Raw genomic sequence first — 12,107 nt, 5'->3', positions numbered from 1 at the left:
GGTCCAGGGAAGACATGGCTTGGCAGTTCGGGCTGGACTGTTCCCATGACGCACAGGGTCAAGACTGATTTGCATAAGGCCATGTCTGAACTGGGGTGGCTTGTTGAGCAAAATAACGATGGATTAAATCCAGATCTGTGACTGGGGGTGAATGTTTTTCCATTGTGCAACATTCTGTCCATCATCTTGTGTGTTTTGCTGTTCACCCTATTTGTGAAGGGTATGCCCAGACGTGGGTCCCATGCTCACTAAGCCACTGGAGTCAATCTATCCTGGCTGAAGACGGCTGATAGCCAGAAACCAGTCCTGGGATGCTTGATTCTGGTCCAGGGAAGATATGGTTTTGGCAGTTCAGGCTGGACTGTTCCCATGAGGCACAGGGTAAAGACTGATTTGCATATGGCCATGTCTGAACTGGGGTGGCTTGGTGAGCAAAATAACGATGGATTAAACCCAGATGTGTGACTCGGGGTGACTGTTTTTTCATTGTGCAACATTCTGTCTATCATCTTGTGTGTTTTTCTGTTCACCCTATGTTGGAACGGTATGCTCAGACGTGGGTCCTGTGCTCACTAAGCCACTGGAGTCAAGCTATCTTGGCTGAGGACGGCTGATAGCCAGAAACCGGTCCTAGGATGCTTGATTCCGGTCCAGGGAAGACATGGCTTAGCAGTTCGGGCTGGACTGTTCCCATGAGGCGCAGGGTCAAGACTGATTTGCATATGGACATATCTGAACTGGGGTGGCTTGGGGAGCAAAATAACGATGGATTAAACCCAGATCTGTGACTGGGGGGTGAATGTTTTTCCATTGTGTAACATTCCGTCCATCATCTTGTGTGTTTTGCTGTTCACCCTATGTGGGAAGGGTATGCCCAGATGTGGGTCCCGTGCTCACTAAGCCACTGGAGTCAAGAAATCTTGGCTGAAGACGGCTGATAGCCAGAAACCGGTCCAAGGATGCTTGATTCCGTCCAGGGAAGACATGGCTTTGCAGTTCGGGCTGGACTGTTCCCATGAGGCACAGGGTAAAGACTGATTTGCATATGGCCATGTCTGAACTGGGGTGGCTTGGTGAGCAAAATAACGATGGATTAAACCGAGATGTGTGACTCGGGGTGACTGTTTTTACATTGTGCAACATTTTTTCCATCATCTTGTGTGTTTTTCTGTTCACCCTATGTGGGAAGGGTATGCCCAGATGTGGGTCCCGTGCTCACTAAGCCACAGGAGTCAAGCTATCTTGGCTGAGGACGGCTGATAGCCAGAAACCGGTCCTAGGATGCTTCATTCCGGTACCGGGAAGACATGGCTTGGCAGTTCGGGCTGGACTGTTCCCATGACGCACAGGGTCAAGACTGATTTGCATAAGGCCATGTCTGAACTGGGGTGGCTTGGTGAGCAAAATAACGATGGATTAAACCCAGATCTGTGACTGGGGGTGAATGTTTTTCCATTGTGCAACATTCTGTCCATCATCTTGTGTGTTTTGCTGTTCACCCTATTTGTGAAGGGTATGCCCAGACGTGGGTCCCATGCTCACTAAGCCACTGGAGTCAAGCTATCCTGGCTGAAGACGGCTGATAGCCAGAAACCGGTCCTAGGATGCTTGATTCCCGTCCAGGGAAGACATGGCTTTGCAGTTCGGGCTGGACTGTTTCCATGAGGCACATGGTCAAGACTGATTTACATATGGCCATGTCTGAACTGGCGTGACTTGGTGAGCAAAATAACGATGGATTAAACCCAGATCTGTGACTGGGGGTGAATGTTTTTCCATTGTGCAACATTCTGTCCATCATCTTGTGTGTTTGCTGTTCACCCTATGTGGGAGGGTATGCGCAGACGTGGGTCCCATGCTCACTAAGCCACTGGAGTCAAGCTATCCTGGCTGAAGACGGCTGATAGCCAGAAACCAGTCCTGGGATGCTTGATTCTGGTCCAGGGAAGACATGGTTTGGCAGTTCAGGCTGGACTGTTCCCATGAGGCACAGGGTAAAGACTGATTTGCATATGGACATGTCTGAACTGGGGCGGCTTGGGGAGCAAATTAACGATGGATTAAACCCAGATCTGTGACTGGGGGGTGAATGGTTTTCCATTGTGTAACATTCCGTCCATCATCTTGTGTGTTTTGCTGTTCACCCTATGTGGGAAGGGTATGCCCAGATGTGGGTCCCGTGCTCACTAAGCCACTGGAGTCAAGCAATCTTGGCTGAAGACGGCTGATAGCCAGAAACCGGTCCAAGGATGCTTGATTCCGTCCAGGGAAGACATGGCTTTGCAGTTCGGGCTGGACTGTTCCCATGAGGCACAGGGTAAAGACTGATTTGCATATGGCCATGTCTGAACTGGGGTGGCTTGGTGAGCAAAATAACGATGGATTAAACCGAGATGTGTGACTCGGGGTGACTGTTTTTACATTGTGCAACATTTTGTCCATCATCTTGTGTGTTTTTCTGTTCACCCTATGTGGGAAGGGTATGCCCAGACGTGGGTCCCGTGCTCACTAAGCCACAGGAGTCAAGCTATCTTGGCTGAGGACGGCTGATAGCCAGAAACCGGTCCTAGGATGCTTCATTCCGGTACCGGGAAGACATGGCTTGGCAGTTCGGGCTGGACTGTTCCCATGACGCACAGGGTCAAGACTGATTTGCATAAGGCCATGTCTGAACTGGGGTGGCTTTGTGAGCAAAATAACGATGGATTAAACCCAGATCTGTGACTGGGGGTGAATGTTTTTCCATTGTGCAACATTCTGTCCATCATCTTGTGTGTTTTGCTGTTCACCCTATTTGTGAAGGGTATGCCCAGACGTGGGTCCCATGCTCACTAAGCCACTGGAGTCAAGCTATCCTGGCTGAAGACGGCTGATAGCCAGAAACCGGTCCTAGGATGCTTGATTCCCGTCCAGGGAAGACATGGCTTTGCAGTTCGGGCTGGACTGTTTCCATGAGGCACATGGTCAAGACTGATTTACATATGGCCATGTCTGAACTGGGGTGACTTGGTGAGCAAAATAACGATGGATTAAACCCAGATATGTGACTGGGGTGAATGCTTTGCTATTGTGCAACATTCCGTCCATCATCTTGTGTGTTTTGCTGTTCACCCTATGTGGGAAGGGTATGCCCAGACGTGTGTCCCGTGCTCACTAAGCCACCGGAGTCAAGCTATCCTGGCTGAAGACGGCTGATAGCCAGAAACCGGTCCTAAGATGCTTGATTCCCGTCCAGGGAAGACATGGCTTTGCAGTTCAGGCTGGACTGTTCCCATGAGGCACAAGGTAAAGACTGATTTGCATATGGCCATGTCTGAACTGGGGTGGCTTGGTGAGCAAAATAACGATGGATTAAACCCAGATGTGTGACTCGGGGTGACTGTTTTTACATTGTGCAACATTTTGTCCATCATCTTGTGTGTTTTTCTGTTCACCCTATGTGGGAAGGGTATGCCCAGATGTGGGTCCCGTGCTCACTAAGCCACAGGAGTCAAGCTATCTTGGCTGAGGACGGCTGATAGCCAGAAACCGGTCCTAGGATGCTTCATTCCGGTCCAGGGAAGACATGGCTTGGCAGTTCGGGCTGGACTGTTCCCATGACGCACAGGGTCAAGACTGATTTGCATAAGGCCATGTCTGAACTGGGGTGGCTTGTTGAGCAAAATAACGATGGATTAAATCCAGATCTGTGACTGGGGGTGAATGTTTTTCCATTGTGCAACATTCTGTCCATCATCTTGTGTGTTTTGCTGTTCACCCTATTTGTGAAGGGTATGCCCAGACGTGGGTCCCATGCTCACTAAGCCACTGGAGTCAATCTATCCTGGCTGAAGACGGCTGATAGCCAGAAACCAGTCCTGGGATGCTTGATTCTGGTCCAGGGAAGATATGGTTTTGGCAGTTCAGGCTGGACTGTTCCCATGAGGCACAGGGTAAAGACTGATTTGCATATGGCCATGTCTGAACTGGGGTGGCTTGGTGAGCAAAATAACGATGGATTAAACCCAGATGTGTGACTCGGGGTGACTGTTTTTCCATTGTGCAACATTCTGTCTATCATCTTGTGTGTTTTTCTGTTCACCCTATGTTGGAACGGTATGCTCAGACGTGGGTCCCGTGCTCACTAAGCCACTGGAGTCAAGCTATCTTGGCTGAGGACGGCTGATAGCCAGAAACCGGTCCTAGGATGCTTGATTCCGGTCCAGGGAAGACATGGCTTAGCAGTTCGGGCTGGACTGTTCCCATGAGGCGCAGGGTCAAGACTGATTTGCATATGGACATATCTGAACTGGGGTGGCTTGGGGAGCAAAATAACGATGGATTAAACCCAGATCTGTGACTGGGGGGTGAATGTTTTTCCATTGTGTAACATTCCGTCCATCATCTTGTGTGTTTTGCTGTTCACCCTATGTGGGAAGGGTATGCCCAGATGTGGGTCCCGTGCTCACTAAGCCACTGGAGTCAAGCTATCTTGGCTGAAGACGGCTGATAGCCAGAAACCGGTCCTAGGATGCTTGATTCCGTCCAGGGAAGACATGGCTTTGCAGTTCGGGCTGGACTGTTCCCATGAGGCACAGGGTAAAGACTGATTTGCATATGGCAATGTCTGAACTGGGGTGGCTTGGTGAGCAAAATAACAATGAATTAAACCCAGATCTGTGACTGGGGGTGAATGTTTTTCCATTGTGCAACATTCTGTCCATCATCTTGTGTGTTTTGCTGTTCACCCTATGTGGGAAGGGTATGCCCAGACGTGGGTCCCATGCTCACTAAGCCACTGGAGTCAAGCTATCTTGGCTGGGGACGGCTGATAGCCAGAAACCGGTCCTAGGATGCTTGATTCTGGTCCAGGGAAGACATGGCTTAGCAGTTCGGGCTGGACTGTTCCCATGAGGCGCAGGGTCAAGACTGATTTGCATATGGACATGTCTGAACTGGGGTGGCTTGGGGAGCAAATTAACGATGGATTAAACCCAGATCTGTGACTGGGGGGTGAATGTTTTTCCATTGTGTAACATTCCGTCTATCATCTTGTGTGTTTTGCTGTTCACCCTATGTGGGAAGGGTATGCCCAGATGTGGGTCCCGTGCTCACTAAGCCACTGGAGTCAAGCTATCTTGGCTGAAGACGGCTGATAGCCAGAAACCGGTCCAAGGATGCTTGATTCCGTCCAGGGAAGACATGGCTTTGCAGTTCGGGCTGGACTGTTCCCATGAGGCACAGGGTCAAGACTGATTTGCATATGGCCATGTCTGAGCTGGGGTGACTTGGTGAGCAAAATAACGATGGATTAAACCCAGATCTGTGACTGGGGGTGAATGTTTTTCCATTGTGCAACATTCCGTCCATCATCTTGTGTGTTTTGCTGTTCACCCTATGTGGGAAAGGTATGCCCAGACGTGGGTCCCATGCTCACTAAGCCACTGGAGTCAAGCTATCCTGGCTGAAGACGGCTGATAGCCAGAAACCGGTCCTAGGATGCTTGATTCCCGTCCAGGGAAGACATGGCTTTGCAGTTCGGGCTGGACTGTTCCCATGAGGCACATGGTCAAGACTGATTTACATATGGCCATGTCTGAACTGGGGTGACTTGGTGAGCAAAATAACGATGGATTAAACCCAGATCTGTGACTGGGGTGAATGCTTTGCTATTGTGCAACATTCCGTCCATCATCTTGTGTGTTTTGCTGTTCACCCTATGTGGGAAGGGTATGCCCAGACGTGTGTCCCGTGCTCACTAAGCCACCGGAGTCAAGCTATCCTGGCTGAAGACGGCTGATAGCCAGAAACCGGTCCTAAGATGCTTGATTCCCGTCCAGGGAAGACATGGCTTTGCAGTTCAGGCTGGACTGTTCCCATGAGGCACAGGGTCAAGACTGATTTGCATATGGCCATGTCTGAACTGGCGTGACTTGGTGAGCAAAATAACGATGGATTAAACCCAGATCTGTGACTGGGGGTGAATGTTTTTCCATTGTGCAACATTCTGTCCATCATCTTGTGTGTTTGCTGTTCACCCTATGTGGGAGGGTATGCCCAGACGTGGGTCCCATGCTCACTAAGCCACTGGAGTCAAGCTATCCTGGCTGAAGACGGCTGATAGTTAGAAACCAGTCCTGGGATGCTTGATTCTGGTCCAGGGAAGACATGGTTCGGCAGTTCAGGCTGGACTGTTCCCATGAGGCACAGGGTAAAGACTGATTTGCATATGGCCATGTCTGAACTGGGGTGGCTTGGTGAGCAAAATAACGATGGATTAAACCCAGATGTGTGACTCGGGGTGACTGTTTTTACATTGTGCAACATTTTGTCCATCATCTTGTGTGTTTTTCTGTTCACCCTATGTGGGAAGGGTATGCCCAGACGTGGGTCCCGTGCTCACTAAGCCACAGGAGTCAAGCTATCTTGGCTGAGGACGGCTGATAGCCAGAAACCGGTCCTAGGATGCTTCATTCCGGTCCAGGGAAGACATGGCTTGGCAGTTCGGGCTGGACTGTTCCCATGACGCACAGGGTCAAGACTGATTTGCATAAGGCCATGTCTGAACTGGGGTGGCTTGGTGAGCAAAATAACGATGGATTAAACCCAGATCTGTGACTGGGGGTGAATGTTTTTCCATTGTGCAACATTCTGTCCATCATCTTGTGTGTTTTGCTGTTCACCCTATTTGTGAAGGGTATGCCCAGACGTGGGTCCCATGCTCACTAAGCCACTGGAGTCAATCTATCCTGGCTGAAGACGGCTGATAGCCAGAAACCAGTCCTGGGATGCTTGATTCTGGTCCAGGGAAGATATGGTTTTGGCAGTTCAGGCTGAACTGTTCCCATGAGGCACAGGGTAAAGACTGATTTGCATATGGCCATGTCTGAACTGGGGTGGCTTGGTGAGCAAAATAACGATGGATTAAACCCAGATGTGTGACTTGGGGTGACTGTTTTTCCATTGTGCAACATTCTGTCTATTATCTTGTGTGTTTTTCTGTTCACCCTATGTTGGAAGGGTATGCTCAGACGTGGGTCCCGTGCTCACTAAGCCACTGGAGTCAAGCTATCTTGGCTGAGGACGGCTGATAGCCAGAAACCGGTCCTAGGATGCTTGATTCCGGTCCAGGGAAGACATGGCTTAGCAGTTCGGGCTGGACTGTTCCCATGAGGCGCAGGGTCAAGACTGATTTGCATATGGACATGTCTGAACTGGGGTGGCTTGGGGAGCAAAATAACAATGGATTAAACCCAGATCTGTGACTGGGGGGTGAATGTTTTTCCATTGTGTAACATTCCGTCCATCATCTTGTGTGTTTTGCTGTTCACCCTATTTGGGAAGGGTATGCCCAGATGTGGGTCCCGTGCTCACTAAGCCACTGGAGTCAAGCTATCTTGGCTGAAGACGGCTGATAGCCAGAAACCGGTCCTAGGATGCTTGATTCCGTCCAGGGAAGACATGGCTTTGCAGTTCGGGCTGGACTGTTCCCATGAGGCACAGGGTCAAGACTGATTTGCATATGGCCATGTCTGAACTGGGGTGTCTTGGTGAGCAAAATAACGATGGATTAAACCCAGATCTGTGACTGGGGTGAATGTTTTTCCATTGTGCAACATTCTGTCCATCATCTTGTGTGTTTTGCTGTTCACCCTATGTGGGAAGGGTATGCCCAGACGTGGGTCCCATGCTCAATAAGCCACTGGAGTCAAGCTATCCTGGCTGAAGGCGGCTGATAGCCAGAAACCAGTCCTGGGATGCTTGATTCTGGTCCAGGGAAGACATGGTTTGGCAGTTCAGGCTGGACTGTTCCCATGAGGCACAGGGTAAAGACTGATTTGCATATGGCCATGTCTGAACTGGGGTGGCTTGGTGAGCAAAATAACGATGGATTAAACCCAGATATGTGACTCGGGGTGACTGTTTTTACATTGTGCAACATTTTATCCATCATCTTGTGTGTTTTTCTGTTCACCCTATGTGGGAAGGGTATGCCCAGACGTGGGTCCCGTGCTCACTAAGCCACAGGAGTCAAGCTATCTTGGCTGAGGACGGATGATAGCCACAAACCAGTCCTAGGATGCTTCATTCCGGTCCAGGGAAGACATGGCTTGGCAGTTCGGGCTGGACTGTTCCCATGACGCACAGGGTCAAGACAGATTTGCATAAGGCTATGTCTGAACTGGGGTGGCTTGGTGAGCAAAATAACGATGGATTAAACCCAGATCTGTGACTGTGGGTGAATGTTTTTCCATTGTGCAACATTCTGTCCATCATCTTGTGTGTTTTGCTGCTTACCCTATTTGGGAAGGGTATTCCCAGACGTGGGTCCCATGCTCACTAAGCCACTGGAGTCAATCTATCCTGGCTGAAGACGGCTGATAGCCAGAAACCAGTCCTGGGATGCTTGATTCTGGTCCAGGGAAGATATGGTTTGGCAGTTCAGGCTGGACTGCTCCCATGAGGCACAGGGTAAAGACTGATTTGCATATGGCCATGTCTGAACTGGGGTGGCTTGGTGAGCAAAATAACAATGGATTAAACCCAGATGTGTGACTCGGGGTGACTGTTTTTCCATTGTGCAACATTCTGTCTATCATCTTGTGTGTTTTTCTGTTCACCCTATGTGGGAAGGGTATGCTCAGACATGGGTCCCGTGCTCACTAAGCCACTGGAGTCAAGCTATCTTGGCTGAAGACGGCTGATAGCCAGAAACCGGTCCAAGGATGCTTGATTCTGGTCCAGGGAAGATATGGTTTGGCAGTTCAGGCTGGACTGCTCCCATGAGGCACAGGGTAAAGACTGATTTGCATATGGCCATGTCTGAACTGGGGTGGCTTGGTGAGCAAAATAACAATGGATTAAACCCAGATGTGTGACTCGGGGTGACTGTTTTTCCATTGTGCAACATTCTGTCTATCATCTTGTGTGTTTTTCTGTTCACCCTATGTGGGAAGGGTATGCCCAGATGTGGGTCCCGTGCTCACTAAGCCACTGGAGTCAAGCTATCTTGGCTGAAGACGGCTGATAGCCAGAAACCGGTCCAAGGATGCTTGATTTCGTCCAGGGAAGACATGGCTTTGCAGTTCGGGCTGGATTGTTCCCATGAGGCACAGGGTCAAGACTGATTTGCATATGGCCATGTCTGAGCTGGGGTGACTTGGTGAGCAAAATAACGATGGATTAAACCCAGATCTGTGACTGGGGGTGAATGTTTTTCCATTGTGCAACATTCCGTCCATCATCTTGTGTGTTTTGCTGTTCACCCTATGTGGGAAAGGTATGCCCAGACGTGGGTCCCATGCTCACTAAGCCACTGGAGTCAAGCTATCCTGGCTGAAGACGGCTGATAGCCAGAAACCGGTCCTAGGATGCTTAATTCCCGTCCAGGGAAGACATGGCTTTGCAGTTCGGGCATGACTGTTCCCATGAGGCACATGGTCAAGACTGATTTACATATGGCCATGTCTGAACTGGGGTGACTTGGTGAGCAAAATAACGATGGATTAAACCCAGATCTGTGACTGGGGTGAATGCTTTGCTATTGTGCAACATTCCGTCCATCATCTTGTGTGTTTTGCTGTTCACCCTATGTGGGAAGGGTATGCCCAGACGTGTGTCCCGTGCTCACTAAGCCACCGGAGTCAAGCTATCCTGGCTGAAGACGGCTGACAGCCAGAAACCGGTCCTAAGATGCTTGATTCCCGTCCAGGGAAGACATGGCTTTGCAGTTCAGGCTGGACTGTTCCCATGAGGCACAGGGTCAAGACTGATTTGCAAATGGCCATGTCTGAACTGGCTTGACTTGGTGAGCAAAATAACGATGGATTAAACCCAGATCTGTGACTGGGGGTGAATGTTTTGCCATTGTGCAACATTCTGTCCATCATCTTGTGTGTTTGCTGTTCACCCTATGTGGGAAGGTATGCGCAGACGTGGGTCCCATGCTCACTAAGCCACTGGAGTCAAGCTATCTTGGCTGAGGACGGCTGATAGCCAGAAACCGGTCCTAGGATGCTTGATTCCGGTCCAGGGAAGACATGGCTTAGCAGTTCGGGCTGGACTGTTCCCAAGAGGCGCAGGGTCAAGACTGATTTGCATATGGACATGTCTGAACTGGGGTGGCTTGGGGAGCAAAATAACTATGGATTAAACCCAGATCTGTGACTGGGGGGTGAATGTTTTTCCATTGTGTAACATTCCGTCCATCATCTTGTGTGTTTTGCTGTTCACCCTATTTGGGAAGGGTATGCCCAGATGTGGGTCCCGTGCTCACTAAGCCACTGGAGTCAAGCTATCTTGGCTGAAGACGGCTGATAGCCAGAAACCGGTCCTAGGATGCTTGATTCCGTCCAGGGAAGACATGGCTTTGCTGTTCGGGCTGGACTGTTCCCATGAGGCACAGGGTCAAGACTGATTTGCATATGGCCATGTCTGAACTGGGGTGTCTTGGTGAGCAAAATAACGATGGATTAAACCCAGATCTGTGACTGGGGGTGAATGTTTTTCCATTGTGCAACATTCTGTCCATCATCTTGTGTGTTTTGCTGTTCACCCTATGTGGGAAGGGTATGCCCAGACGTGGGTCCCATGCTCAATAAGCCACTGGAGTCAAGCTATCCTGGCTGAAGGCGGCTGATAGCCAGAAACCAGTCCTGGGATGCTTGATTCTGGTCCAGGGAAGACATGGTTTGGCAGTTCAGGCTGGACTGTTCCCATGAGGCACAGGGTAAAGACTGATTTGCATATGGCCATGTCTGAACTGGGGTGGCTTGGTGAGCAAAATAACGATGGATTAAACCCAGATGTGTGACTCGGGGTGACTGTTTTTACATTGTGCAACATTTTATCCATCATCTTGTGTGTTTTTCTGTTCACCCTATGTGGAAAGGGTATGCCCAGACGTGGGTCCCGTGCTCACTAAGCCACAGGAGTCAAGCTATCTTGGCTGAGGACGGCTGATAGCCACAAACCAGTCCTAGGATGCTTCATTCCGGTCCAGGGAAGACATGGCTTGGCAGTTCGGGCTGGACTGTTCCCATGACGCACAGGGTCAAGACAGATTTGCATAAGGCTATGTCTGAACTGGGGTGGCTTGGTGAGCAAAATAACGATGGATTAAACCCAGATCTGTGACTGTGGGTGAATGTTTTTCCATTGTGCAACATTCTGTCCATCATCTTGTGTGTTTTGCTGCTTACCCTATTTGGGAAGGGTACTCCCAGAAGTGGGTCCCATGCTCACTAAGCCACTGGAGTCAATCTATCCTGGCTGAAGACGGCTGATAGCCAGAAACCAGTCCTGGGATGCTTGATTCTGGTCCAGGGAAGATATGGTTTGGCAGTTCAGGCTGGACTGTTCCCATGAGGCACAGGGTAAAGACTGATTTGCATATGGCCATGTCTGAACTGGGGTGGCTTGGTCAGCAAAATAACAATGGATTAAACCCAGATGTGTGACTCGGGGTGACTGTTTTTACATTGTGCAACATTCTGTCTATCATCTTGTGTGTTTTTCTGTTCACCCTATGTGGGAAGGGTATGCTCAGACGTGGGTCCCGTGCTCACTAAGCCACTGGAGTCAAGCTATCTTGGCTGAGGACGGCTGATAGCCAGAAACCGGTCCTAGGATGCTTGATTCCGGTCCAGGGAAGACATGGCTTAGCAGTTCGGGCTGGACTGTTCCCATGAGGCGCAGGGTCAAGACTGATTTGCATATGGACATGTCTGAACTGGGGTGGCTTGGGGAGCAAATTAACAATGGATTAAACCCAGATCTGTGACTGGGGGTGAATGTTTTTCCATTGTGCAACATTCCGTCCATCATCTTGTGTGTTTTGCTGTTCACCCTATGTGGGAAAGGTATGCCCAGACGTGGGTCCCATGCTCACTAAGCCACTGGAGTCAAGCTATCCTGGCTGAAGACGGCTGATAGCCAGAAACCGGTCCTAGGATGCTTAATTCCCGTCCAGGGAAGACATGGCTTTGCAGTTCGGGCTGGACTGTTCCCATGAGGCACATGGTCAAGACTGATTTACATATGGCCATGTCTGAACTGGGGTGACTTGGTGAGCAAAATAACGATGGATTAAACCCAGATCTGTGACTGGGGTGAATGCTTTGCTATTG

Source organism: Lissotriton vulgaris, chromosome 5 (assembly GCF_964263255.1).
Source record: "Lissotriton vulgaris chromosome 5, aLisVul1.2, whole genome shotgun sequence".
NCBI classification, from domain to species: Eukaryota; Metazoa; Chordata; class Amphibia; order Caudata; family Salamandridae; genus Lissotriton; species Lissotriton vulgaris.
Note: the sequence above shows the minus strand (reverse complement) of the source record.